General features: G+C 43.1%; 1 long non-coding RNA gene across 1 annotated transcript; it reads right to left on the bottom strand.

The window, feature by feature from the left end:
• Window positions 1-119: 119 nt before the first annotated feature.
• LOC115097555 lies at window positions 120-27,894 on the bottom strand. The gene is made up of 2 exons (XR_003858302.1): window positions 27,745-27,894; window positions 120-464 (listed from the first exon to the last, which is right to left on the bottom strand). It is a non-coding gene; the product is annotated as an uncharacterized LOC115097555 (long non-coding RNA).

The raw sequence follows: 27,894 nt of genomic DNA on the forward strand, positions 1-27,894 counted from the left end.
TGTGCTAAACTGTGCACTTAGAACTAAAAAATGTGCACACATGCAACGAGAGCACACTGGGATAAAAATGAAAGGGGACACTGATCACACATAAATCAGCAGCTTCCAGTAGCAGTAAATGCAATGCAGTTGAAATTATTTATTGGTATAGTGCACAGTAAAGAGAGACACTACATTCCCGATATTCATACAACTATAGCAACAGCACATTCAACTGTCCTACTGGCCTGATCCATAAATAAAAGCCAGTCATTGTCTCTCTAGTACCAGTTAGTGCAGGTAATCATGACGCGCATATCATCTACTGTCTTGTTTTCAATCTGACACTGAGGTAAGTCGCATGTTTCCACTGTTGCTGGGGTTTGTGTCTCGGTCTCCGATTTCTTGATTTCTTCTTTCACGTCTGGCTTTGGAACATCGTTCACGCTATTCTTTTTCTCCTCACTTTTTTGCTCAGCCATCTCCTGCAACTCAAGAGAGAAGTGAGTAAGGACCCTGTAACCCCAAGCTAACCTGAGGGCAGGATTCAGCAGTATAGTCGTCATCAGTAGTCAGTGCATAAAGGAACCATTGCATTCTCTGCTGTGCTTCAGCACGCCCCTGGCCCCTCCCCTAGAGAGCATGCCACATTGCTACATACCTGGCAATAAAATTACGACGTGCAATGAGGCAGGAAAAGAAAGTAGGCAAGTGTGCATGTGTCCACTTGTAGAGAAGGTTAAAACATCCAACCAGGATGTTGGATGTACATGTGCATGTTATAGCATCCAGAGAAAGGCTATCAAAACAGTACAGGGGGTTAAATGCAGGCTGAATGGGGAAAGGAGGCAGCCCTGTATGCTGAACAGGGGAAATGACATTTGCATCTACACTGGCGTCACCTACAGACCTTCAGATCAGATACATTTGTACAGAGATTCATAAGACTGTGGTGAAGGAGGTGGTGATACTGGTGAAAGCTTTTAAACTGCTGGATGTGGTTTGGAGTATCCCATCTGCAGAATCAGGTAATACAATCAGAGATATCCAGGCCCCTGTTTCAGGGGAGTTTGACTGGCAGATGGTAAAGGAACCCATGAGGGAGGGGGGCAATATGCGACCTGGTACTTACAAATGGAGAAAGCGTTTCTAACGTTCAAATAGGTAGTCATCTGATGGAATGGCTTAATGTAAGCACCAAAGCAGAAAGGGGCCATATAAAAGTCAAAGTCCTGGACTTCAGAAGTATCAGCTTTTGTGAAAATGCAATGGCGGGAGGAAGGGGGAAGGCACCTGAAGGAGGTCCTGGCAGGGTGGAAAGCTTTTCATGAAGAACAGTAGACTAAACTAAAAACAGGTATTCCAGAGACAAGTCGGGTCAGGAAAGTAAATAAGAGGAGCAAAAGACCTGTGGGGTTTACAGACTGAAAGAGTAAAGGCAAAAAGATCAGCATTAAACAAGTACAAAGGACAACAGAATGAGGAACATCTAGTAAAGCTGAAAGAAGACGACAAAGGCACTAGCACAGGCCTTCCCAACCCTGTCCTGGGGACCCCACAGCCAGTCGGGTATGTATAAATTAAATTTGCATCTCATGGAGACTCACCATATGCAAATTTATCTCATGCATATCCAGTATGCATATCCTGAAAACCCGACTGGCTGCGGGTCCCCAGGAGGTGTGGGAAGCCTGCACTAGCAGGATGCAAGATGGTCACCTTGCTTTACTGCCTTAACTATTTATGTATGCCAATGAAAGGAAGAAGGGCAGGGGTAGTATTGCAAGACACAGGAGAAAAAGAGAACTGTGTGGATAGAGGGTGGCAAGAAAAAGCAGAAATGCTAAATACTTTTTTTCAGTATTCAGTGAAGAAGGAAGGGACTGGAGGTAAGGTACATAAGGTAGATACCACATCCTTTACAGAAAAGAGGATTCTTGTGGCACTAGAACTGAAAGCAGACAAAGCTATGGGTTCGGTTGGAATAAATCCTAGGACAGTGGTTCCCAAACCTGTTCTGGGGGACCCTGCAATGAATATGTATGAGAAATGTACATGCAAATCTCTCTCATGCATATTCATTGCAAATATGACTAAAAAATGAGATCAAAGGTGCGCATTGCATGAGATGTCGCTAAAATCTGCAATAGACTGAACATTCCCCGAGAGTAGACAGAATGAGAAAGGATCTAAGAAAGCTCAAGCAGTGATAGTGAATTTACCCTTTCCAATAGTACTAGGAGGCAAACCATGAAACCAAGAAATTGTTTACCTGACAATTTTCTTTTCCTAGCGTGTAGACAGATGGATTTAGGACCAGTGGGTTTATGCTCCTCTGCCAGTAGATGGAGACGGAGCAAGCTGAACTCACAGTATATATAGCCCTGCAGTGACCCCAGCCTGCCAGAATTCTCTTCAAAAGCAACTGTGGACAGACTAGCAAAAAAAAAAGATTAAAAACAGGTAACCAGAATTGTACTCAACCAACCATAAACACTGAACTCACATAAGATTCTAGGTACCCCAAGTTAGGGACTGGATGAACACTTACCAGTAATCCCTTGGGACCCAGAGCCCCACAGGAGGACTGACACACTCATGTGGCAGCTGAGGGTGGGAAGCTGAGTCCATCTGTCTACACTAAGGAAAACAGAAATTATCAAATAATAATTTCTCCATTTCCTGGCATGTAGACAGATGGACTCAGGACCAGTGGAATGTGAGAACATAAGAACATGCCATACTGAGTCAGACCAAGGGTCTATCAAGCTCAGCATCCTGTTTCCAACAGTGGCCAATTCAGGCTATAAGAACCTGGCAAGTACCCAAAAACTAAGTCTATCCCATGCTACTGATGCTAGTAATAGCAGTGGCTATTTTCTAAGTCAACTTGATTAATAGCAGGTAATGGACTTCTCCAAGAACTTATCCAAACCTTTTTTAAACCCAGCTACACTAACTGCACTAACCACATCCCCTGGTAACAAATTCCAGAGTTTAATTGTGCACTGAGTGAAAAAGAACTTTCTCCAATTAGTTTTAAATGTGCTACATGCTAACTTCATGGAGTGCCCCCTAGTCCTTCTATTATCTGAAAGAGTAAATAACCGATTCACATTCACCCATTCTAGACCTCTCATGATTTTAAACACCTCTATCATATCCCCCCCTCAGCTGTCTCTTCTCCAAGCTGAACAGTCCTAACCTCTTTAGTCTTTCCTCATAAGGGAGACGTTCCATCCCCTTTATCATTTTGGCTACCCTTCTCTGTACCTTTTCCATCGCAACTATATCATTTTTGAGATGCGCCGACCAGAATTGTACACAGTATTCAAGGTGCGGTCTCACCATGGGGCAATACAGAGGCATTATGACATTTTCCATTTTATTCATCATTCCCTTCCTAATAATTCCCATCATTCTGTTTGCTTTTTTGACTGCCACAGCACACTGAGCCTATGATTTCAATGTTTTATCCACTATAACGCCTAGATCTTTTTCCTAGGCAGTAGCTCCTAATATGGAACCTAACATCATATAACTACAGCATGGGTTATTTTTCCCTATATGCATCATTTTGCACTTGTCCACATTAAATTTCATTTGCCATTTGGATGCCCAATCTTCCAGTCCTGCAAGGTCCTCCTGCAATTTATCCCAATCCGCTTGTGATTTAACTACTCTGGATAATTTTGTATCATCTGCAAATTTGATTACCTCACTCGTCGTATTCCTTTCCAGATGATTTAAATATATTGAAAAGCACGGGTCCCAATACAGATCTCTGAGGCACTCCATTGCCCACCCCCCTCCACTGAGAAAATTGTCCATTTAATCCTACTCTCTGTTTCCTGTCTTTTAACCAGTTTGTTATCCATGAAAGGACATTGCCACCTATCCCATGACTTTTTACTTTTCCTAGAAGCCTCTCATGAGGAACTTTGTCAAATGCCTTCTGAAAAGCCAAATACACTACATCTACCGGTTCACCTTTATCCACATGTTTATTAACCCCTTCAAAAAAGTGAAGCAGATTTGTGAGGCAAGACTTGCCTTGGGTAAAGCCATGCTGACTTTGTTCCATTAAACCATGCCTTTCTGTATATTCTGTGATTTTGATCTTTAGAACACTTTCCACTATTTTTACTAGCACTGAACTCAGGCTAACTGGTCTGTAGTTTCCCGGATTGCCCCTGGAGCCCTTTTTAAATATTGGGGTTACATTAGCCACCCTCTAGTCTTCAGGTACAATTGATGATTTTAATGATAGGTTACAAATTTTTATTAACAGATCTGAAATTTCATTTTTTAGTTCCTTCAGAACCCTGGGGTGTATACCATCCAGTCCAGGTGATTTACTACTCTTCAGTTTGTCAATCAGGCCTACCACATCTTCTAGGTTTACCGTGATTTGGTTCAGTCCATCTGAATCATTACCCATGAAAACCTTCTCCGGAATGGGTATCTCCCCAACATCCTCTTCAGTAAACACCAAGCAAAGAAATTGTTTAATCTTTCCGTGATGGCCTTATCTTTTCTAAGTGCCCCTTTAACTCTTGATCATCCAACGGTCCAGCTGACTCTCCTGCAGGTTTTCTGCTTTGGATATATTTTAAAAAGTTTTTACTGTGAGTTTTTGCCTCTACGGCCAACTTCTTTTCAAATTCTCTCTTAGCCTGTCTTATCAATGTCTTATATTTAAACTTGCCAACACTTATGCTTTATCTTATTTTCTTCTGTTAGATCCTTCTTTCAATTTTTGAATGAAGATCTTTTGGCTAAAATAGCCTCTTTCACCTCACCTTTTGCCTTCCTTCCACCTTTCTTAATGTGTGCAATACATCTGGACTGTGCTTCTAGGATGGTAATTTTTTAACAATGTCCACGCCTCTTGCACACTTTTTACCTTTGTAGCTGCTCCTTTCAGTTTTTTTCTATTTTTCTCATTTTATCAAAGTTTCCCTTTTGAAAGTTTAGCACTAGAGCCATGAATTTGCTTACAGTCCACCCCCCTCCCCCTTCCAGCCATTAATTCAAATTTGATCATATTATGATCACTATTGCCAAACGGCCCCACCACAGTTACCTCTCTCACCAAATCCTGTGCTCCACTGAGAATTAGATCTAAAATTGCTCCCTCTCTCGTCAGTTCCTGAACCAATTGCTCCATAAAACTGTCATTTATTCCATCCAGGAACATTATCTCTCTAGCATGTCCCGATGGGTGGAGGCAGATAAAGAAATGGCTGAAATATTAAACGAATACTTTAGTTCGGTGTTCACTAAAGAAGACCCCGAAGGACCATTGCTAATTAACAAGAAACTGGAGGAAAGTGGAATGGATGAAACTCCGTTTACAGAAGAGAATGTATAGGAGGAGCTAGGAAAACTGAAAGTGGACAAAGCCATGGGGCCTGATGAGGTTCTTCCCAGGATACTGAGGGAGCTCAGAGATGTGCTGGTGGCTCCGCTGCGTGACCTATTCAATAGATCCCTGGAAACGGGAGTGGTGCCAATTGATTGGATAAGAGCGATGGTGGTCCCTCTTCGCAAGAGTAGGAGCAGAGAGGAGGCTGGTAACTACAGGCCGGTTAGCCTCACCTCGGTGGTGGGAAAAGTATTAGAGTCGCTGCTGAAGGAAAGAAGGGAAGGTCCTGTCAGACGAAACTGATAGACTTTTTTGATTGGGTGACTACGGAATTGGATCAAGGAATAGAGCTTGATGTCATCTACTTGGATTTTAGCAAAGCTTTTGATACGGTCCCACACAGGAGGCTTGTGAATAAAACAAGAAGGAGTGAGTGCCAAGGTGGTGGCATGGATAACAAACTGGATGAAGGACGGAAGACAATGTGTGATGGTAAATGGAACTTACTTGGAAAAGAAAGCAGTGATGAGCAGAGTGCTGCAAGGGTCGGTGTTGGGACTGGTCCTGTTCAATATCTTCATGAGCGACATCGCGGACGGGATAGAAGGTAAGGTTTGTCTATTTGCGGATGATACTAAGATCTGCAACAGAGTGGACACACCGGAAGGAGTGGAGAGAATGAGACGGGATTTAAGGAAGCTGGAAGACTGGTTGAAGAAATGGCAGAAGATTCAATGCCAAGAAGTGCAGAGTCATGCATATGGGGTGTGGAAATCCGGAAGAAATGTATTCGATGGGGGTGAAGGGCTGATGTGCACGGAGCAGGAGAGAGACTTTGGGGTGATAGTGTCTAATGATCTGAAGTCGGCGAAACAATGCGACAAGGCGATAGCTAAAGCCAGAAGAATGCTGGGCTGCATAGAGAGAGGAATAACGAGTAGGAAAAGGGAAGTGATTATCCCCTTGTACAGGTCCTTGTTGAGACAGGATGGAGGCGGTCTAGAGAAGGCAAACAAAAATGTGGAGGAAAGGAGGAATAGGGGTGATATGATACAGACTTTCAGATACTTGAAAGGTTTTAATGATCCAAAGTCAACGACAAACATTTTCCGTTGGAAAAAAAATCAGCAGAACTAGGGGTCATGACTTAAAACTCCAGGAGGAAGACTCAGAACCAATGTCAGGAAGTATTTCTTCATGGAGAGGGTTGTGGATGCTTGGAACGCCCTTCTGGAGGAAGTGGTGAGGACAAAATCTGTGAAGGATTTCAAAACGGCGTGGGATAAAGGCTGTGGATCCATAAAGTCTTGAGGATGTGAATGAAATGAAATGAAGAGAAGAGGCATGGGGGTGGCTTGCGGGAATGATGGCTACTACCTTTATTCAATAAACATTCACAAGGTTAATGCGACTCCAACATTGCTCTATGCTTCAACGGCAAGAGGAAATGTGGGAAAAAAGATCTGCATTCACAAATAAGCGTGGGAGTAGCTTGCTTGTTGCGGCGGTTAGTACCCCAAACCAAATTAGCCTGATACTTCACTTTCATTGCATATCCAAGCAGCTCTCTGCTTCAATTGCAGGGGGGAATGAAGAAAAGAGAATTTATATTCAAACAACCAACAAGGACTAAATCGCACAAGCTGGAAAAACAAATAAGCATGGGAGTAGCTTGCTTGAGCGGCGGTTACTACCCTGAACCAATCAAGCCTGATACTTCACTTTGAATACATATGCAGTGCAGCTCATTGCTTCAACAGCAGGAGGGAATGAAGAAAAGAGGATTTATATTCAAACAACCACCAACAAGGTTTAACTTGCACAACCTGGGTAAACAAATAGGCGTGGGAGTAGCTTGTTTATTGCTGCGGTTGCTACCCCTGGCCATTTAGGCTTGATACTTCACATTGATGCAGCTCTGGCACTGCTCTCTACATCAATAGTGGGGATGGAAGGAAATTGAAACCAAAAAGTTACCAATAAGGGCCCTGACCTCAGCGGTCAGAGTAACAGATAAGTATGAGAAAAATAAGTATGAAAGCTTGCTGGGCAGACTGGGTGGGCCATTTGGTCTTCTTCTGCCGTCATTTCTATGTTTCTATGTTTACCCAGTCAATATTGGGGTAACAAATCTCCCATTATTACTGCACTACCAATTTGGTTAGCTTCCCTAATTTCTCTTAGCATTTCACTGTCTGTCTCACCATCTTGGTCAGGTAGACGGTAGTATACTCCTATCACTATACTCTTCCCTAACACACAAGGGATTTCTACTCATAAAGATTCAATTGTGCATTTAGTCTCATGCAGGATGTTTATCCTGTTGGACTCTATGCCACCCGGACATAAAGCGCCACCCCACGTCCCAGGTGCTCCTCTCTGTCATTGCGATATAATTTGTACCCCGGTATAGCATTGTGCCATTGGTTATACTCCTTCCACCATATCTCTGAGATGCCAGTTAAGTCTATGTCATCATTCACTGCTATACACTCTAATTCTCCCATCTTACTTCTTAGACTTCTGGCATTACCATACAAACATTTCAAAGTGTGTTTTTTGTTTGTATTTTCATTCAGCTTTTTAATTGATAGGGATAAATTGGATTTTTTTTTTTTTAAACTCAGGTGAGTTTTTAATTACAGGCACTTGGACTACTTTTCTTATTATTGGAACCTCTCTATTGGGATGCCCTAACTAATGCGTCATTAGTATCCTTTGAAGATACCTCCCTCCGAACCATGTGCTGCTGAGCAACTGTCGGCTTTCCCTTTTGTTCGAGTTTAAAAGCTGCTCTCTCTTCTTTTTAAAGGATAGCATCAGCAGTCTGGTTCCACCCTGGTTAAGGTGGAGCCCATCCCTTCAGGAAAAAAAAAAAAAAAAAAAAAAGACTCCCCCTTCCCAAAAAGGTTCCCCAGTTCCTTACAAAACTGAATCCCTCTTCCTTGCACCATTGTCTCATCCACGCATTGAGACTCCGGAGCTCTGCCTGCCTCTGGAGACCAAAGGAACTCCCCAACAGTATGGGAGGCTGCCCGCAGTCCAGTTAACACCGCATGTGCAAAGGCCATCCTCCTGGGCCTGCACATCCAGACGATAAAATCTGGAAAAAGTGTATAAGGAGGACCATGTCACAGCTTGGCAGATATCGACGGGAGACAGACTAACCTCCACCCATGACACTGCATGAGCCTTAGCGGAATGAGCCCTAACCTGAATAGGCAAGGGCTTTCCAGCATCCATATATATGGCTGTGATCACTCCTTAACCCATCAAGCTATGGTAGCCCGCGAAGCCAGAACGCCCTGCTTACTCACGCCATAGAGAACAAACAGGCAATCTGCCTTTCAAAAAATTCAGAGACCTCCAAATACCGCATTACAAGATGCTTAACATCCAAGGAGCGCAACAGGTGAAACTCCTCTGCACCCCTAATCTTACCCAGAGATGGCAAGGAGGACTGATTCAAATGGAAATCCGAGGCTACCTTTGGGCAAGAAGGATGGAACAGTACCTAGCTGTAATGCCCCCCGGAGTCACCCGAAGGAACGGCTCCCGGCAAGACAAGGCCTGCAGCTCAGAAATCCAATGTGCATAACATATAGCCACCAGGAACACAGTCTTCAAGGTCAACAATCATAAGGAAAAGCTACACAGTGATCAGAACGTAGGGCCCGCCAAAACGTCCAGCACAAAATTAAGACTCCACAATGGAACCGGTAACCTCAAGGGAGGCCTAAGGTGCTTCACTCCCTTCAAAAAACTGGCCACATCAGGATGAGATGACAACATAACACCATTCATCAGGCCTCTGAAACAAGCAAGAGCCGCAATCTGCACCTTCAAGGAATTAAGGGCCAAACCTTTATTCAATCCATTCTGCAAAAAATCCAGAATGAGACGGATCTTAACTGAATGAGGAAGAACACCCCGCTCCTCATAGCAGGCCTCAAAAACTCTCCAGACCTGCACATAAGCCAAAGAAGTGGAGAACTTGCGAGCGTAAAGTGGCAATCACCACAGAGGAATAACCACACTTTAACAGGTGAGCCCTCTCAAGGGCCAAAGCATAAGACAGAATCAAGTCGGATCCTCATGAAGAACCAGTCCCTGCCGTAGCAGATCCATGTGTGGCAGAAGACAAGGGGGACCTCCACCAGGAGTCATCACAAATCCGCATACCATGGACTCCTGGGTCAGTCCAGCACCACCAGGAGTATTAGCCCCCTGTAGCCTTCGATCTTGCAAATTATCCTGCCCAGCAAGGGTTATGGAGGAAAAGCATAAAGAAATCTGGCTTCCAGCCAAACCTGTAAAACAGCGTCGATTCCCAGGGACCACAGAACTCTCTTGCAACTGTAGAATCAAGTGTGAACTCCACTGCCTGCTTCTTCTGTGGGGAGTAGCAAGGGGACACCATGAACACGTCCCGAGGAATACTACGAAATTCCAGTGCATATCCTTTGCATATCACCTCCAGGACACACCGGTCTGAAGTGATCTCGACCCACCTCCGATAAAAGAGAGGGAGAGACATCCCCATATTTCCTGTTATGGAAGGAAGGTCGGCAAATCTTAATTGGGAAGCTCGAGTACGTCCACCACCAGAGCCTGCACTTCTCTTGAGCTGCCGAGGAGAAAGGACTGAAACCTACCGAAAGGCCGAGTTCGCTGAAAGGTCATACTTCTGTAGGGATGAAAACGCCTGGAACCCCGGAAACGACCTCTCATACCAAAGGGGGTGCTGTAACTTTTTCTTATCCTCCAGCAACCAAGGCACCAGAGACTTGCCCCACTTACTGGCCAGTTTCTCCAACTCGCTCCCAAATAAGAGCGAGCTTTAAAGGGAATCTTGGTAAGATTGGCTTTGGAAGCTGTGTCAGCTGACCAATTTCGCAACCAGAGTTTACGCTTGGCCGCTATCACTGAAGCCATTCCTCTGGCCAAGGTCCGGACCAAACCCAGCCTGTCTCTGCTAAAAAGGCAGCAGCAGGCTCAATAGCTTCTCTGGAATTCCCTCCAGACTCATCAACCGCCTCAGAGAGAAGCAGACAAGATCTCCTACTAGGGCGCAAAAGGAGGCAATCTGTAAATTCATCACCACTGCCTCAAAGGCTTGCTTAAGAATAGCCTCAATCCTTCTATCATGTACATCAGTCAAGGCCGCTCCTTCCTCTACAGGAATAGTCATCCGATTAGGCTCTCTCACAGCCTGATCCAGTGGGTACAGGCTATCAAATTCAACCCCCTTTAAAATTTGCCTCTGGGGCATCCCACTCCAGATCAATCAATTCCTGAATGCATCTATCACCAGGAAAAAACAAGAGGCTTTATTGTAAGGAAACCAAAATGGGATTCTTCCTCAGCTCTGACATAGCATCCCAACCAGGGACACCCAGCTGTTTCAAGGTCTGGGAAATCAGGTCCGGCAGTTCATCTCTATGAAAAAACCTCAACATGGTTCAATACAATTCCAGCCCTGGAGGAATTTCCCCATCTTCCAGGGAATCAGGATGAAACTCAACATCAGTACCATCCGGATTCCTGTTGGGAACACCCATAGGGAGTTGAGGCGAGCCCTGGCGCTAAAGCATAGGACTGTAAGAGGGAGGAGCCACCAGCTGAGGGTCCGACTGGACAGAAATGGGGGAAGCAGAGGACTGCGCTTGAAGAAAGGCTGGTAAGCCTTGAAAAAATTCCACCGAAGAAAAAGCAGCCGAGTCCAGATCAAGTCCAGAAGGAACCAGAGCTGGTCCCACAAAAATTGCCCTCACCAGTGGAGGAGCCAGTCAAGGGAGAACCAAGATCTATCGTCCCCCCAAGTCAAGGCCGTGACCAACCCGTCATCAGAATGGGAATTGCAAGGCTTAGCAAAATCCAAGGAAGACAACTCTCCCTGAGCATATGAGCAGCGCTGACACGGGTTAGAAGCCCTAATATGACAGGCAACACAAGTAGGAAGACGCTTAGGTTTCTTGCTTACTGGCGACATTGAATGCGGTAAAAGTGCTTCGGAACTTTCACGCTGAAAAATGAAATGCGCCCAAATACTAAACACCTAAAAGAAAGCGCAGCAAGGCACATGCACAACCTGTGTGTAGAGTTAAGCGTGTAAAAACGTTTGTGCGTGTAAAAAGCGCACCCAAAAAATCGAGCACACATGTGCGCAGAGTCGACACACTGCGCACACCCACGGCCTATAAAGGGCAGCAGAACACGCACAACAGCGCGCAAAAACGGCCGCCGCAGCCTACCACGCGGCATGCAAGAAAAAAGCATAAGTGTAGGGCCTAGACCACAGGGGGCCGCTCAACCTGCCAGGAGCCCAGTTCCCCAATCCCAAGGGAAATGGAAACGAGAAGAGAGACCAGAGGAAGTCCTGAAAGAGAGGCAAAACTTTCTTTTTTTTTTAAACCCTGAGCACTTACCGGCTGAGTACAGAGATGGTCTCTGGCTGCGAGGGGAGAGGGAATCTGCCATCACCGCTACGCTCAGCCTCCTGCATCTGCTACCTTTCAGCTGAACTAGCAGCCAAGTCCACGCCGGGAAACCGAGCTACTGGACCAAGGCGCTCCTCTGAGGGACAACAGAAATCACCTCAGGAATTCTCAGCTGGGGAGGGACCTTTAGGTATTGCTGCAGGAGAGCAGGGCTTTCTTTTCCTGAATTTAGAATTTCAAATTTCTCCTTTCAAAAGCTCAAAGCAATCCCCATAGGGAGATGCACGTCCACCATCTGCTGGAGACAGAGAATACTGGCAGGCTGGGGTCACTGCAGGGTTATATATACTGTGATGTCAGCTTGCTCCATCTCCATCTGCTGGCAGAAGAGCATAAACCCACTGGTCCTGAGTCCATCAGTCTACACGCTAGGAAAAAAGCTTGGGTCTTCACCCTCTAAGGCAATTGTTATGCTTTTCTGCTAGCAATCATTAGCAGAATTAGAACTGCGTAGGCCTTTTAGAAATTGCTAGAAAAAAAGATTAAGACAGGAAATCTCAGTTTGAGGCATTAGCTTCAGCAAGCAGGCAGCCTTGAGCTGCAACCCCAGCCAGTTGCTGCAAGATACTGATAAGAAACAGTATAGTTCTTGTCTTTCTGGTTTTACCTAGCTTTAAACCTGTTAGCCTTTAGCCCACAGTTTAGGAGTTATTTAGGGGTATAAAAGAGAACTGCTTATCTTGTGACTTCAGAACTGCTATTGTATGCCCTCCCTATGCACTTGTGTTTGAATAAAGTCATCTCTTACTGAAGTCTGCCGAGTGTGACTGGTTACTCCAGCTGAGTCAAGGGGAAAACTAGGGCCTCTGGGAAATACCTATAATATTTTCCACACTAGTAACATATTTAAAACACATTTATGGAAGCATGAGCCTCCAATGGGGCAGGTTCTGGAGCAACATCAGAAAAAACATTTTTCACAGAAAGGGTGATGGATGCATGGAATGGCTTCCCAGTGGAGACAAAAACAGCAACAAAATTCAAGAAAGCCTATGGCATTGCACCAGGAATGAAACTGCGCAGACTAGATGGGCCTAACAGCCCTTTTTCTGCCACTATACAGTATTCTGTGTTTCTATGTTCTAGCAAAGTCATAGCAGATGAGAGGGGTCCCCAAATTACAGCCCAATTTCCTGACCTGCCATACTTTGCCTTTTTATGGCTGGATCCGTCCCATTAGATTTTTTTTTTATTCTTTTCGGGGGCTTCCTCCTCAGGTGCAGTGGTGGCAGTGGCAAGGCTGATGGGGGTCCCCAGGCCATGCCAACGAAACTGGAAAAAGACACGAAACAAGGAAAGCAAGCAATGGGGATGGGGGCGTGAGGTCAGGCCCTGCCAGTGAAGATCAAGATGGTTGGGAGATGAGAGAAAGGGAAGGGGGTGAAAAGAGAGGGGGTAAGAGGTGAGTGAAAGGAAAGGAGAGAATGGGGTGAATATGAGAAGAGGAAGGAGTGAGAGGGAAGGGAGGGAGGGAAGAGAGGAGAGGAAGTGAGTAAAATGGAGAGGTGAAAGATGAGTGAAGGGAGGGAGGGAAGTGAATGAGAAGAAAAGGGATGAATTGAACAGGAGATAAAAGGGAGGTGAGCAAAGGAAGGAAGAGGGAAGGATGGGGCAAGAGTGAAAGGTGGTAAGTAGATGAATGGGGATGAAGAAAGGGAGGAGGGTGTGAGAGGGAGAGTGTCCCCCTATATATATATATACACACACACACACATCTACACCTCAGGGGGCAGGATTCCCAGTAATGTTGCATAGTTGCCAACTTCAGAAAAATCTAGAAATATTATTGCCATTTATGGGGACCATGTCCCCTGCTCTCCCCCCTTTTCCAGCATTTCAAATCAACAAAAGCCCCCCCCCCACCACAAAATCCAAGGAGGGGACACCCTGGTCCTCTCGGTGGTTTGAAGCATCCAACGTGGCCTTTCCCCTGAAAAGTTTGGTGACCTCCTCCCTAGAGTAGAAGACAGACAGGGAGGATGTGATAGCCAAGATATAAATACACAAGAAGAAAACGTTTTGGGTTTTTTTCCAGCTAGGGGAGAAGGATCTTGAAGAAAGAGGTAGACTCATTTCCTCACAGCAAGGACGGTGACTGCATGGAATTGTCTCTCATTGGTGGAGACCAAACTGAAATCCAGAAAATCTGGGATAAGCACAGAGGAGCCCAAGTTGTGAAGACCAGCTGGCGTCTATGGGCATGGCATGGGATACATACGGAAGCTGGTCGGACGCCACACCATTTACAGAAGAGTTTGTATAGTAAAACTGCAAGTAGACAAAGTTACGGAGCTGTATGGGGGTAACGTCCAAGGATATTAAGGGAGCTCAGAGAGGCTGGATCTAGTGAAAGATCTACTCAATAGATCTTTGCAGAGAGGAGAGTGGCTCTGCAGGACTGGAGAAGAGCAGATGCCTCTCTTCATAAAATTAGTAAGAATGAGTCAAGAGGGCAGCCTGATCGACTGTGCTAACTTGTCTTTCCTGGAGGTTAATATTTTCTCCTTTGAAATCTTTTAACTTTGACCTTGACTTCAGCATTATGCCAGCAAAGAGGAAGGGTAGGATGTGTATATATCCCTGAGAATTCTCCCTGCCTTCTAGCAGAAGATGGACGACTGTGAAAGGATAGGGGAGAAGCCCCCGCTATTACCTCTCCCAGCCAACTACCACCACTGTATACGGAGTGAGATGGAGCCTTGATGAGGAAATCGACGCTGGTTGATGATATTAAAGTGGGAAACACTTCCGGGAGAGTCGAGGATCTGCCAGTGGCTCTCAATTCTGTCCTCAAGGCAAACCTAGCCAGTCAGATTTTCAGGATATCCACAATGAATATGCATGAGATAGATTTGCATACAAAGGAGACAATGCATGCAAATCTATCACATGCATATGCACGGTGGATATACTAAAAACCTGACTGGATAGGTGAACCCCAAGGAGAACCACTACTCTATAGTACCATCAATTACAGAAGCAACACACTTGAATGATAATCCTGAAGAAAAGGAGTGGGGAAAGTGACTTCAGGTGTGAGATTATTTAAGCCATCAGGGAGTATAATTTCTACAGAGATAGATAGTTCTTGTAAGTCTCCTTTGATCAAACCCTCAATGGTCACAGTGGATGCTATTTAGGTAGTTTCACAGCTTCCCAAACCTCTCCAGGGGATGCCCAGTCAATCAGGTTTTCAGGATACATATCTATACACATACAATAAATATGCACGAGATAAATTTGCATATCATGGAAACTTGGTACCTGCAAATTTATCTCATGCATATTGATTGTGGGTATCCTTAAAACTCAACTGGCTATGGGGTCCAAAGAACAGGTGTGGGAAACCCTGGATTAGATTCTTCTTGACTGTTCCCTGAACAGTGGAAGGGAGTGGACAGTGGAGTGCCTCAGGGATCTGTATTGGGACCCTTACTTTTCAATATATTTATAAATGATCTGGAAAGAAATACGACGAGTGAGATAATCAAATTTGCAGATGACACAAAATTGTTCAGAGTAGTTAAATCACAAGCAGATTGTGATAACTTGTAGGAAGACCTTGTGAGACTGGAAAATTGGGCATCCAAATGGCAGATGAAATTTAATGTAGAGAAGTGCAAGGTGATGCATATAGAGAAAAATAACCCATGCTATAATTACACAATGTTGGGTTCCATATTAGGTGCTACAACCCAAGAAAGAGATCTAGGCATCATAGTGGATAACACATTGAAATCGTCGGTTCAGTGTGCTGCGGCAGTCAAAAAAGCAAACAGAATGTTGGGAATTATTAGAAAGGGAATGGTGAATAAAACAGAAAATGTCATAATGCCTCTGTATCGCTCCATGGTGAGACCACACCTTGAATACTGTGTACAATTCTGGTCGCCGCTTCTCAAAAAAGATATAATTGCGATGGAGAAGGTACAGAGAAGGGCTACCAAAATGATAAGGGGAATGGAACAACTCCCCTATGAGGAAAGACTAAAGAGGTTAAGACTTTTCAGCTTGGAGAAGAGACGACTGAGGGGGGATATGATAGAGGTGTTTAAAATCATGAGAGGTCTAGAATGGGTAGATGTGCATCGATTATTTACTCTTTCGGATAGTAGAAAGACTAGGGGGCACTCCATGAAGTTAGCATGGAGCACATTTAAAACTAATCGGAGAAAGTTCTTTTTTACTCAATGCACAATTAAACTCTGGAATTTGTTGCCAGAGGATGTGGTTAGTGCAGTTAGTATAGCAGTGTTTAAAAAGGGATTGGATAAGTTCTTGGAGGAGAAGTCCATTACCTGCTATTAAGTTCACTTAGAGAATAGCCACTGCCATTAGCAATGGTAACATGGAATAGACAGTTTTTGGGTACTTGCCAGGTTCTTATGGCCTGGATTGGCCACTGTTGGAAACAGGATGCTGGGCTTGATGGACCCTTGGTCTGACCCAGTATGGCATTTTCTTATGTTTTTATGAATTCTCTTGCAGAGTATGAAGGAACTGGCCTGCAGGCAAGAATTCTGTTAAAGGAATACAATGGAAAAATAAAGGTGGTGGAAGGTGAAGTTAAGAATCTGAAATCTGTGAATGCTGCCTCAGCACGGATATAGGCTTGTTGCCTCACAAGATTAAAGAGATGGAAAATTTCACAATGCATTTGAATTCCAACATCACACACGAACTAACTCTAAATCTAGATCCTAACCCTCCACTCAGAGCAAACCCCCCTCCCCACCACCACACTAATAAACTCACCCCTGTTACTCAAATGCCTGTTACTCAAATGCCAATTACTGCCATTTTATTTTATGCTATTTATTCCTACTATTGGCATTGCTATTCATTGTTGTCTTTGCTACAAAAGATACCTAATGATTATTACTATTTTTACCCTGTTACTCCAATGCCAATTACTACTATTAGGCCACTACTCATTCTATCTACTCCCTTTGTTACACTATTATTATTATTTATCCTATTTCGGCACTGTTACCAATATTGCTGCTAATCACACTCTAACACTCAAAATCGGAAAAAACTGGCACCAATGTGACAAAATGATATCATTAAGAATAAGGGTCACATTACTCTCATGGTTTTTAATATAAGGAATACCCTCATACCAGGGCCAGTGCACACTTCCGCCTACCGGCGTCTTTTACCTTTATGTACCACCGCCACTCTGGCTGCCCAATATCAAATAATCATAGGGTAACCTCTATTTTCTTTAAAACCATGATGTACTGCCGCACACTTCTTAGCAGTTCAATTCATTTTTCATGTTTTTTTGTATATTTTTTATGTTTTTTTCTTTTTTCAAAATATCTTATTAACTCATTTGCTTTTCAATAACGCTTACAAGTCCAGATATTTTTTTTCTCTTTTTTTCAGAATATCTTATTAACTTATTTACTTTTCAATGACGCTAAAAGTCCTCATTTGCTCTCTTTCGTTTCAACTTTTAACTTGAAAAGTGCAATATCTTTTGAAAGAAATATTTTTATCTGGCACTTATCTTATTCTTTAGAGGCAATGCTCTGCCTATTCATTGGAGCCGAAGTTTCGATGCTCTGCAAGGATAGCCCAGAGACTATGCTCTGGTTGCCCAGAGACAATGCTCTGCGGAGCCAAAGTTTTCAATGCTCTGCAAAAGAAGCCCGACACCGCTGGTGTTTCGAAGTCACTTCTTCGTCAGGGGCTAAACACTAAAAGAGGATTAAGAAAAGGAGTTGGAGCAAACAGTTATTTAAACATTATTCGAGATACCAATACCTTCATTCTGAATCATAGACTTTCGGCGTTTCCACAATGAAATTAGCGCGGCAGTTGTGGATCCGCCATTTTGACGCTAGCTTTTAAAGTCACATTTGAATTCTATGACAACCAATCGGTGAGCTCGTTCTTCAATAGCCATACAGGGGAGCCATCATAATAGCCCTTTAAATCGACATAGGTTTACAGCATTTCCACAGTGAAAGTAACGCGGAAATTGTTGATCTGTCATTTTAACGCTGGCTTTTTTCTAAAAAGGCATGTTTAAATTCCATAGCGAACAATCAAAGAGCTCATTCTTCAACAGCAATACAGGAGAGATGTCCCAATAGACCTTCAAATCAACATTCGTCAGTATTTCAAATATTAGTTATTAATTTTAAAAATATATTTGAAGACTACAAATATGAGTTCCAAAATTCATTAAATTAATGACGACCAATCAATGGTGTCATTCATTCCTTTCGGTCCAGTATTTAAAACAACAAATTATCCCAAGAGGATTACGAATGACTAAAGCGCCATTTCTTTTTCAAGAAGATCAGGCATTTATGGGAAAATGGATTTCTATTTTAAACAAATGCTCGATCGATTTGATGGTATTAATTGTGGAATGGACTAAAACATCGGTTCAAGACACCACTGCGAGTATAGAGGCATTGAAAGTCTCCATAAAAGAAGACTATTCTATAGAACATCTGGATGAAATTATTAAAAAACATACCAAAACTTTGGAAGATTTTCATTTCACTTTAAAACAGGCTAAAATCGAAAAGATAAAGCGGGATGAAGATGATTATTCAACTAATAACGTATATAAATGGTTGAATAAGACTGAGAAACCAAAACCACGTCGAGTTGCTTTTGAAGATTCTGGCAGCAGTGGTTCAGAAGGATCAGCGGGATCCGACAGTGATGGCATTCAAAAACCTTACAAACAGAGTTCAGCTTCATCAGGAACACCGGCTTTTTTTGGTCGAGGCAGGAGGGGTCGAGGTCGATGGCAACCAAGAAAAACACGATTTCAGGGAAAAGATCCCATTACTCAAGCACATCAAGACTGGGAAGGTCCACAGACCAGGTCAAAATCGAAACCAGATGTGACATAACTTTAAATAATAAAGACAGCATTCAAAGTAATACTGTCAATATTTCACATACTGTTTTAACACAAGATGAACAACAAGTGTTAGACCTAGGTCTTACTTTTGTACCTTATAGTACTTTTGACATTTTCAATAGTCAAATAGCACTACATCGTTTTATTAGGAAATTGCAAATTAAACTTTTTTGTAGTGATAATCAAATACCATCAGATGACATTTCCATTGTTCGCCCTAAATCTAAATGGGTGCCATCAGGTCCCCTAGACCCCCATATAGCAACATTTCGTGATTTGATTCTGCAAGATTCGATTAAGATTGCAGATTCAAATTCTGACACCTTTGTGAATTTTTCAACACGAATGAAAAAAGCTATGAAATCCCTTTCAAACAATCCAGAAATTACAATTAAGCCAGCAGATAAGGGTGGGAGCACTGTCGTTCAAGATACTACTGAGTATATACAAAACCTTCAAGAACAATTAAATGATGTCAAATATTATCGACGTCTAGATGAAGATCCCACAATAAGATTACAGGATCTGATAAAAACAACTCTTACAGAAATTAAAACACCTTTTTTGACAAAAAAAGAACGACAATTCTTGTTTGTTCAACACCCACGTATACCTACACTATACGGAGTCCCAAAAGTTCACAAGACTTTGAACAATCCACCGTTAAGACCCATTATTTCAAGCAATGGGTCTCTTTTGGAGCCACTTGCGATCTTTCTGGATAAATTTCTTCAACCATATGTCAAAAAAACAAAATCTTACGTCCAGGATACCACTCAAGTTTTGAAGAAGCTGTCAAATGTGACTTTGCCGATGTCATCAGTCCAATTAGTGTCTATGGATGTTGTATCTTTGTATACAAATGTCTCTCACGCAGTAGCTATCGATGTAGTTCAAGAAACATTATCAACATTAATACATCGAATACCATCTTCTTTTCTCCTCCAATTAATGTCTATGGTATTGAAACAAAATTACTTTCTTTTCAAAGATCAATTTTTCCTTCAAGTACATGGAATCGCCATGGGCTCTTCAGTGGCACCTACAGTTGCAAATCTAGTAATGAATCGATTAGAGACACAAATCATTTATAAATCTCCATTCTTTTCTGAAGTACATGAGTGGATGCGTTATATTGATGATCTTTTTTTCTTTTGGAAATCAGATTTAATTCGTTTACAACAGTTTGTGCAATGGTTGAATGAGATAGATGAAAATTTAAAATTTACATCATTGATATCAGACACACAAATTCCCTTTTTGGATATACTTATTATTAAGAATGGCATTACGATTGATACAACTCTTTATCGTAAAGAAATAGACCGTAATAATTTACTAAGATATCAAAGCTTTCACCCAAGAGCATTTAGGAACGGTCTTCCGGTGGGACAATTCTTTAGACTGAGACGAATTTGCTCTTCGTTGGCAGTCTTTAAAGATGAAGCTTATACCTTAGCAAAACGATTCTTTGAGAGGGGATATCCTCTTAAAGTTGTAAAAACAGCGTATAAAAGAGCCCGGTATTCATCGAGAGAATCATTGTTAACATACCAGGAAAAGAAATCTACTTCCCAAGATGTATATGTTTTACAATACACAGATAGGGTAGGGGAAGTAGTCAAAAGCATACATGCACATTGGCATATACTTCAGTTATATCCAATTTTTCAAGAACATCCTTTAATTTCATTTCAAAGGGGATCAAATATCAAAAATTCATTGGTAAGAGCAGCTTTGTCTTCCCCAACCTTAGAGTCAATTGGTACGCACACTACATGTGGAAAATGTGATATGTGTTCTCAGTCACTTACAGGAGAAACTTGGACCAATCCTTGTACAGATATTGCCTATAGAAAAAGATTCGCAACCAATTGTGATTCTCAACAAGTGGTTTATGTAATACAATGCGATTGCCCTATGTTGTACATCGGTCGGACATCTAGACCGATTAGAACAAGATTAAGAGAACATAGAAGCAGATTAAATACAGGGAATGTAGATGCTCCCATGGTTAAACATTGCATTGCTCAAGGTCATGTCTTTGTTGACTTACAATGGACAATCTTGGACATGATACCGGCGAACATCAGAAGAGGCGATACACGGACTGCGCTTAATTATAAGGAACAAAAATGGATTTTCAAATTGGGTTCAGAATCACCGAAAGGAATGAATGACACCATTGATTGGTCGTCATTAATTTAATGAATTTTGGAACTCATATTTGTAGTCTTCAAATATATTTTTAAAATTACTAACTAATATTTGAAATACTGACGAATGTTGATTTGAAGGTCTATTGGGACATTTCTCCTGTATTGCTATTGAAGAATGAGCTCTTTGATTGTTCGCTATGGAATTTAAACATGCCTTTTTAGAAAAAAGCCAGCGTTAAAATGACAGATCAACAATTTCCGCGTTACTTTCACTGTGGAAATGCTGTAAACCTATGTCGATTTAAAGGGCTATTATGATGGCTCCCCTGTATGGCTATTGAAGAACGAGCTCGCCGATTGGTTGTCATAGAATTCAAATGTGACTTTAAAAGCTAGCGTCAAAATGGCGGATCCACAACTGCCGCGCTAATTTCATTGTGGAAATGCCGTAAGTCTATGATTCAGAATGAAGGTATTGGTATCTCGAATAATGTTTAAATAACTGTTTGCTCCAACTCCTTTTCTTAATCCTCTTTTAGTGTTTAGCCCCTGACGAAGAAGTGACTTCGAAACACCAGCGGTGTCGGGCTTCTTTTGCAGAGCATTGAAAACTTTGGCTCCGCAGAGCATTGTCTCTGGGCAACCAGAGCATAGTCTCTGGGCTATCCTTGCAGAGCATCGAAACTTCGGCTCCAATGAATAGGCAGAGCATTGCCTCTAAAGAATAAGATAAGTGCCAGATAAAAATATTTCTTTCAAAAGATATTGCACTTTTCAAGTTAAAAGTTGAAACGAAAGAGAGCAAATGAGGACTTTTAGCGTCATTGAAAAGTAAATAAGTTAATAAGATATTCTGAAAAAAAGAGAAAAAAAATATCTGGACTTGTAAGCGTTATTGAAAAGCAAATGAGTTAATAAGATATTTTGAAAAAAGAAAAAAACATAAAAAATATACAAAAAAACATGAAAAATGAATTGAACTGCTAAGAAGTGTGCGGCAGTACATCATGGTTTTAAAGAAAATAGAGGTTACCCTATGATTATTTGATATTGGGCAGCCAGAGTGGCGGTGGTACATAAAGGTAAAAGACGCCGGTAGGCGGAAGTGTGCACTGGCCCTGGTATGAGGGTATTCCTTATATTAAAAGCTAATCACACTCTAACATTTACTGTACCTGTCAAATGAAAGGACTTCCTTCCCGCACCTTTCAATTTATTTGTAAACCGATGTGATATGTAAATCGAACACCGGTACATAAAAACAAATAAATAAATATTTTAAACTTCCCTCAGACATGTCACTACAAGCGATTTAAGAAACATCTGGAGGAAGTTCTGTACATTCCATCTGGGAACGCCCCAATATTGCAGTGGGGTGGGAAGGAAAAAATGTTTGCTTTTTTGCAGATGACCAGTGGTGGATTTATGCCCCCGGCCAGTCAGTTGCACCCTCCGAAGTCACAGCCAGCCTGTGGGGGTTGGGGGTGTGGACCCCATGAGATAGTGTGCCAACCAGCCACTCCCCCTGCAGTGATGCACTCCCACCCCTGCTGATGGCCCACAAGCACTTACCTACTCTGCCTACTGGTATATCTGCCCCTGCGTGGATTACATTATAGTTGACACTCCAGAGTAGAAGCGATCTGAGAAAGCCCAAGGAGGGTAGAATGCTTGGTAGTTAACATTCAGTGCACAAAAGTGCACTCAGGGGCGGTTCTATCAGGAGGCAGAGTGTGCCAGCAGCCTGAGGCAGCAAAATGTCAAGGTGACAAAATGTGCCCCTAAAATAGTCTTGCCACAGCCCCCTCACCCTGCATTTAGGCCAAAAGCAGCGGCGCAGCTTCAGTGACCTGCCATGGAGTTCCCCCCCCACTCACACCCACCATGGGCAAAAGACAGAATCCTCAGCAGGCGTGGCCAAAGTTCTGTGGCCTCATGTGCAGAGTCCTATAAAACCTGGTCAGACAAAGCCAGCAGTCAATCAGAGGCAGTGGCTGTGCTCCAATCACCTGCCTGCTATTTTTCAGCACAGGAGGCGAGAGGCGCGTGCTCGCTTAGCCTGGACTGCAAGGACAGTCCGTCGCTTTGCTCCCGCCTCGATGTTTCCCATGTCCTTTATTTACCCCGGCTTGCTCTTCCCTGTCTTTTCCTCCCTCTCAAGTCAAGCCTTGATGCTTTACTAGACAGCTGCTGTCTAGTAAACAATCCTTCGGGATCGAGCTCAACTTTCACTCTCCTTCTCCTCTGCTTTATTTTCTTTGATGCTGCGACTCCTATGGCTGCGGTGTTGGCCTGCCACTTACCATTGTCTGTGTGAACGTCTGTGACCTTATCCGAGTCCTGCGCAGTGCAGCTGCATCTCTCTTCTTTGCAAACTAAAGATAAGTAGTTATGCCTCCCTCCACCTATATTTGCCATCTAAGGGAGTCGTCGTCCCCCTCCCCCGAGGTGCAGCCCAAAAGTAAAATTATTGGGTTGCTTTCTGCTGGTTGTATACATTGTTGTATTCCCCTCGGCAAAACAAAGGTGCATGTATCCTTGTGCTGCTGGCTGCTACTCCATTCGGTGCTTTCCTCCCTCCCCTTGCTGTATCAGTCCCGCGGAGCCCTGAAAAGTAGAGTGAGAGAGAGAGAGAGAGTGTGTGTGTGTGAGGATCTGTGTTTGTGTGTGTATGAGAGAGGGAGGGAGGACCTGTATGTGTGTGTATGAGAGAGGAAGGGGGACTTGTGTGAGAGTATGACAGAGAGATGGGAGGAGGGAGGGCCAGTGTGTGTTTGTATACTGCAGTCTCCAGTTCAGATTTTGTCTGCCAGATTTTAATTATACGTTTTAGTCTATTTGGTGAGGGTCTATCTGTATTATGAACGTTTGACCAAGGTGAGGTATTCTGCTAGTATGTAGTTTCTGTGTAGGGATCTATAGCAGCCTGGCGTGTTCTGTTTTCCTAGTAGGAGGTGTATTGGTGTTGTAGGGCTTGTTGTAATAGGGTTGTTACTGATTGAGTGCTGGCATTTAAGGCTGTTTTGGTATGGGAGGATTATAAATATTGTAATCATAATTCAGTTCTCTCATGGCTGAGGGCCTGGGCAACACGCTTTACAGTGGGCCTAATACCATATGGGTTCCAAGTGTATAATTTTCAGGGTTTTCTGATTGACACCATAGCAATGCATGTAAATATAACAGAAGACTGTATTTTGAATACCCTTTTTTATGTTGGGGAAGTGGTTAATAAGACAATTTAAAATAAATGATTAATTTTTTTATTGTAAGTTGGGAAGAGGGGAGGTGGTGCAAGGTTGTAAGGTTTGCTCAATACTCTTGCATCTGCCCTGAGAAAGTGGAAATTGGTAGGGTTCTAGGAGTGTGGTTGGCTTACCAGTTCCCTAGAAATATTATCACGGACATTTTATCTGCCGCTCCTCTGGGAACCTGACCTCTACACTTCCTCCCATCCCCAGCATTTCAAATCATGGCAAGGGCAAACTCTAGGGGGGGACCCTTCCCCTGGCCCCTCAATAATTTCATCTATTGGGGTGGGGGGCACTCTCTCATCCCTTGCCTCAGGCAGCAGGTTGGCTTGAGACACCTCCGAGTTCACTTCAGGTTCAGAAATCCAAAGGGGTGGTACATGTTAGTGCTGAAAAGCTGTTGTGCATCAACCTGGAGACACACCTTGGGGCCGATGCAAAAAATGTGCACTGAAAGCGGGAGCTGAGCACTCAGCAATGATATTAAGTAGGAAGCTGTACAGAAAAGCATAAGAACATAAGAACATGCCATACTGGGTCAGACCAAGGGTCCATCAAGCCCAGCATCCTGTTTCCAACAGTGGCCAATCCAGGCCATAAGAACCTGGCAAGTACCCAAAAACTAAGTCTATTCCATGTTACCATTGCTAATGGCAGTGGCTATTCTCTAAGTGAACTTAATAGCAGGTAATGGACTTCTCCTCCAAGAACTTATCCAATCCTTTTTTAAACACAGCTACACTAACTGCACGAACCACATTCTCTGGCAACAAATTCCAGAGTTTAATTGTGCGTTGAGTAAAAAAGAACTTTCTCCGATTAGTTTTAAATGTGCCCCATGCTAACTTCATGGAGTGCCCCCTAGTCTTTCTCTATCCGAAAGAGTAAATAACCAATTCACATCTAGCCGTTCTAGACCTCTCATGATTTTAAACACCTCTATCATATCCCCCCTCAGTCGTCTCTTCTCCAAGCTGAAAAGTCCTAACCTCTTTAGTCTTTCCTCATAGGGGAGCTGTTCCATCCCCTTTATCATTTTGGTTGCCCTTCTCTGTACCTTCTCCATCGCAATTATATCTTTTTTGAGATGCGGCGACCAGAATTGTACACAGTATTCAAGGTGTGGTCTCACCATGGAGCGATACAGAGGCATTATGACATTTTCCGTTTTATTCACCATTCCCTTTCTAATACTTCCCAATATTCTGTTCGCTTTTTTGACTGCCGCAGCACACTGAACCGACGATTTCAATGTGTTATCCACTATGATGCCTAGATCTCTTTCTTGGGTTGTAGCACCTAATATGGAACCCAACATTGTGTAATTATAGCATGGGTTATTTTTCCCTATATGCATCACCTTGCACTTATCCACATTAAATTTCATCTGCCATATGGATGCCCAATTTTTCAGTCTCACAAGGTCTTCCTGCAATTTATCACAATCTTCTTGTAATTTAACTACTCTGAACAATTTTGTGTCATCTGCAAATTTGATTATCTCACTCGTCGTATTTCTTTCCAGATCATTTATAAATATATTGAAAAGTAAAGGGTCCCAATACAGATCCCTGAGGCACTCCACTGCCACTCCCTTCCACTGAGAAAATTGTCCATTTAATCCTACTCTCTGTTTCCTGTCTTTTAGCCAGTTTGTAATCCACGAAAGGACATCGCCACCTATCCCATGACTTTTTACTTTTCCTAGAAGCCTCTCATGAGGAACTTTGTCAAACGCCTTCTGAAAATCCAAGTATACTACATCTACACCTTTAGCCATATGTTTATTAACTCCTTCAAAAAAGTGAAGCAGATTTATGAGGCAAGACTTGCCTTGGGTAAAGCCATGCTGACCTTGTTCCATTAAACCATGCCTTTCTATATGTTCTGTGATTTTGATGTTTAGAACACTTTCCACTATTTTTCCTGGCACTGAAGTCAGGCTAACTGGTCTGTAGTTTCCCAGATCGCCACTGGAGCCCTTTTTAAATATTGGGGTTACATTTGCTATCCTCCAGTCTTCAGGTAGAATGGATGATTTTAATGATAGGTTACAAATTTTTACTAATAGGTCTGAAATTTCATTTTTTAGTTCCTTCAGAACTCTGGGGTGTATACCATCCGGTCCAGGTGATTTACAACTCTTCAGTTTGTCAATCAGGCCTACCACATCTTCTAGGTTCACTGTGATTTGATTCAGTCCATCTGAATCATTACCCATGAAAACCTTCTCCATTTCTGCTTTTCTGTACAACTTTTGGGAGCACTCAGCAATTAACGCCTGCTCCGGGCAGGCGTTAATTTCGAAGTGCAAAAATGTGCGTCAGACTTTTTTTTTGCATTCGGAGTAAATAGCTAATAGCCTCCTTCACATTCAGTTGCATGTGAAAAGTGCTATTAGTTTCACTCCGCTTTGGACGCGCTTTGAGGAGGTGCTAATTCCCTCATTGCATTAGGGGATTAGGTAGCGCCTATACAACCTGCGTCCAATTGCCGATTAAACAGTGCGCTTGGCTGAGCATTCTGTATTGCATTGACCCCTTGGGATGATAAATGTGTGATGATCTCAAAGTAGCAAACCAATGTTGTGATAAGGCTCTGGCCAGAGTCAGAGAGATGCTGGGGTACACCAGGAGAGCATAACTAGCAGAAAAAAAAAAGTTGATCATGCCTTTGTACAGGGCATTTGTGAGACATCACCTAGAACACTGTATCCATTTCTGGAGACTGTACCTATGAAAGAATATAGACAGGCTGAAGGCAGTCCAGAGATACTATAAAAAATGATGCATGGTCTGTACCAAAAGTCATATGAGATAAGACTTGAGAACCTAAATATGTATACCCTAGAGCAGGGATGCTCAAACCAGTCCTAAGCCCCCCCTAGCCAGTCGGGTTTTCAGGATATCCCTAATGAATATGCATGAGATGTATTTGTATGCACTACCTCCTGTGTATGTAAATATTTCTCATGTATTTTCATTACGCATACCCTGAAAACCCAACTGGCTGGGAGGGCCCATAGGACGGAGAGCAGGGGTGGTCAACTCCAGTCCTCAAGAGCCACAAACAGGCCAGGTTTTCAGGATACCCACAATGAATATACATAAGATAGATTTACATATAATAGAGGCAATACATGCAAATCTCCCTCTTGCATATTCATTGTGGATATCCTGAAATCTTGGCCTATTTGTGGCTCTCGAGGACTGGAGTTGGCCACGCCTGTCCTAGCGGAGAAGTTCGATAGACATATTCAGAATATCTCCGATATATAAATCAGCTGCAAGAAACAAACCTCCATGCTGCTAGGGAAGGGCCAAAAGTGAGTGGGCACAGGTCCCCCTCCCCCAATCACACGTCCTTGTCTGGCGATAGTCCCCGTCTTCATAATCTGACTCAACAGGAAATTTACCAGGCTCTAATCCAGTCTGCCTTGAAGAGCTCCGGCAGATTAAAATAAAGCAGCATGAAGCGACGTTATCTACTATTAAACCAGAGGCTATTTTACTCCGTTTACTCGCTATTGGCTCCCAGCCTCCAAGCAACTACTACTGCAAATGACCACGCTAGCCCCAGACCCCCACTCGCTCACCGCAGGCTCTGTTCAGACGTGCACGCCTCTACTTGTCTTCAGACGCAACGTCCCACTTCCCTGCGGGTTCAGGAAGTTTCCTGCCTTCAAGTTCACGTCCACAGCGTTTTCCCATTGGTTGTATCCTGCTGACGCCTGGCCTTGCCCTGA

This window comes from Rhinatrema bivittatum, chromosome 8 (genome assembly GCF_901001135.1).
Source record: "Rhinatrema bivittatum chromosome 8, aRhiBiv1.1, whole genome shotgun sequence".
Lineage (NCBI taxonomy): Eukaryota > Metazoa > Chordata > Amphibia > Gymnophiona > Rhinatrematidae > Rhinatrema > Rhinatrema bivittatum.